This window comes from Pteropus alecto, unplaced genomic scaffold (assembly GCF_000325575.1).
Source record: "Pteropus alecto unplaced genomic scaffold, ASM32557v1 scaffold164, whole genome shotgun sequence".
Taxonomy (NCBI): Eukaryota; Metazoa; Chordata; class Mammalia; order Chiroptera; family Pteropodidae; genus Pteropus; species Pteropus alecto.
The window spans coordinates 9,236,977-9,240,264 of record NW_006439568.1 but is presented as its reverse complement, the minus strand read 5'-3'; the positions used below and the strand labels follow the sequence as shown (position 1 = coordinate 9,240,264).

Sequence of the window (3,288 nt, the reverse complement as noted above, 5' to 3'; positions counted from 1 at the left end):
GTTGGTACACATTTATAATACATGAGTTTAAATTACTTTTCCTGACTACAAAAATATATTCCCTCTGACTTGTAGCCTAAGGAGATCCTGCAAGGGGTCCACGGCTAATGTGGAAAAAGGAAAACGGAAGAGCCTCATTTGATGATGCTTATCGAGCTCTGTTTAATTCCACAGTAGGTGTCTATGGCTCTGAAGACTGGCAGTGCAGGGTTGACAGCCTAGTTTAACACCTCGCTCTTCAACATCCATAAAATTAGCTTAAAATTTATGGTTCTGGCAAATACTTCTGGCTTTTTATGCTTGATTCACTACCTAAGAATATTTCCCTGTGGAGATTTATTTGACTAAAATGCATTGAAATTACTTGCATCAATGAACTACATTATAGGTGAAATCTGGTATAAATGATGTAAGAGGGGATTCAAAAATAACAAGGTGACAAAGCTTAGAAAAACTTGTCACGCCATCTCTTTCCTTGATTTGATTTTAGCTTATTTTAACTTTCAGGCCCAAACTAGAAAATGATTTGGGTAGAAAGTTAAAATGAATGTGCAAATGAGGAATTTTTGCAAGGACAGAGTAACTTATATTAGACTAACCCTTCTGCTGAGAACAACTATAAAAGATGAATTAAAGCACAAAATAAAGCAAAAAGCAAATGTCTGAAAATATTAGAGAGCAATTAAAGTGACCAGAAATATGGGACTAAGATTCAATAGAGAAAGAACATACATCATAAGCCCCAAATTTATCATGGCTTTATCCTCTAAAAGCATTTGTCTATACTCAATATGAAGCTTAGACACCAAGAAAAAATGGTGTCCTGGAGCTTGGAGCAGTCTCTTGGATGGGGGAGACAAAAATTGGAGAACAGGACTACCAGGGCAGTCACAAAAAAAATGAGCCTAAGAGTTTGTATGCAGTCCCCCCATGAGGCATCAGTTACAAAGGGCTACGTGCATAGGCCACGAAGCTCAGAAACCAAGCAGAGACTTGAGGCTAAGAGGCTAATACCCCAGTGGAGGGGACTTCTCTTATCTGGTACTGGACTTATCCTACTGTTACAGACATATGTAAGAGCTGGAGAGAAATGTGTGAAATAACTATTTGCAGTCATTGGATAGCAACCATCACAGAGCTTTAATCTTTGAGAGAAGGAAAGCAGAAGAGGTGATCCCCATGTTCTTGATGCTTTCTCCCTGACAGTTGTGTCTAATTTGCCGAGCAAGAACATGGAGCCGAAGCAGAGAATTTCGGTCTTGCTAATTGAAGAAGACAGAGATTAAAGGTTGAGAATGCCAATATGTCTGAGAGCTGGGAGTGTGGTCCCAAAGAAAAGGCAGCCGAATCTGAGTATATAATCCCTTTGAATCCTTGGTCTAATCATAAACGACAGGCATAAGGTACAACTCTGAGAGGCTTAGCAGAGAACAGCTGTTGTAAGGTTTGAGAGTTGAGCAAAGATTTAGATGTTCCACAGCACTAAAGAGATAGAGTTTGGGGTCAAAAATGTAGACAGTGGAGAGACCTTAGGAACACCTTGGAATTTCAATTGAGACAGCAGGAAGGCCATGTTTTTAGTTGTAGGGACAGTGCCCTAAGAGCAAAACTAAAATCTAAGACCCACTTTAATAAAGCCTAGAACAAAGCCTTTACATTCTTTGGAAGTGCACATGGGGGATTTAGGAAAACATGATACTCTGGGACAAGAGCAAGTCTCATCGAATTTCAAATAATTTAAATTAGTAGTATATATTCTCTGTCTGTCTTGGAATTAAATTAGATTTCTAAACCAGAAATTATAAAATATACTAATGTTTACAGATTGAGAAACATACTTTTAAACCATTCATCAATCAATGGAATGGAAATTATAAAATAGTTTTAACTAAAAGATGATGCGAACTCAATATATCAAAACCAGTAGAATGTAGCTAAAATAGTGATAGAGCGAAATGAATATAGATCACCGCCTCAGCTCCGCCTCAGATCATCAGGCATTAGACTTCCATTGGAGCACTGGTCTCTGGTGCCACCAAGGTTGGGGACTGCTAGGTTAGAAAGCAAAGTAAATGCAAGTAAATATAGAATATAATAAAAATAAAAGCAATCAATGAAATAGAAAATAGGAACACAACTGAGAAAATCAATAGTCAAAATTTAATTAAGAAAATCTTGTTAAATTAATAATGGAGACTGATAAAAAATTAATTAGAATAGCAAGAACAAGGGATATTAGTAGAGAGCCTACATATAATATCAAGATAATAAAAGGATATTATCAAAAATATGATGCCAAAAAATGTGAAATTTTTGGATTTAATTAAAAAAATCTCTTATAAAACAGGTCTTCAAAATTGACAGTAGAAATAGAAAATCTTAACATTCTTATGTCTAGTAAATAAATTAAAGTAATAATTACAAATTTTCCTCAAACAAAAATAAAACTCCAGGCTCAGATAGTTTCACTGGTGAATTTCCTCAAACTTTTAAAGAAGAAATAAAACTGACCACACAGAAATGGTTCAAGAGAATAGAGAGTAGCCTGACCTCTCGCACGTTGCTGCGGGAGTGTGAACTGGTGCCACCTCTCTGGAAAACCGTTTGGCACTATCTGCTGAATCAGATCACGTGTGGCCCCCCGACCATTTTACATTACTTTTAGATACAGAACCAACATATATGAGTACATATATGCGTTAAAAGGAATGCATCAGAATGTGTGCTTCATCATTATTCATGATAGAGACAACGCAGATGTTTAGGCAGAGTCACATGGGTAAATAAACTGTGGTCTAGTCACACAGCAAAAAACTGTACAGCAATGAAAAAAAGAAATTACAGCTATAGGATGTCATTCCATCGTGTCGCGGTTAGCACGTCTGCTTTACACGCAGAAGGCCTAGGTTCGTGCCCCAGTGGAGCCACCCACGGTCCATGGTCCACAGCCATGCCACCCTGAACAAGCTCCATGTCTGATCTCGGAAGCTAAGCAGGGTCGGGCCTGGTTAGTACTTGAATGGGAGATCACCTAGGAAGACCAGGTGCTGTAGGCATTAAAAAAAAAATTACAGCTATACATTTCGACATGAATGAATCTCACGGAAATATTGTCAGCTGAAAGAAGGTAGGCACAAAATAGCCTAAAATTCTGTAGGATTTTATCTGCTCATGTTAAAAAAACTAATGTTATTTGGAAGGGTAATTCTGGGAAGCATGAAGAGAGAGGCTTCTGGGCTGCCGGTCACAGACTACGCCTTGATCCAGGACGTGGTTATACAGGTGAAG

General features: G+C 37.9%; 1 pseudogene; it reads left to right on the top strand.

Moving 5' to 3' along the window:
* The first annotated feature begins 2,940 nt into the window (after positions 1-2,940).
* LOC112483714 lies at positions 2,941-3,056 on the top strand (annotated as a pseudogene).
* Positions 3,057-3,288: the final 232 nt, after the last annotated feature.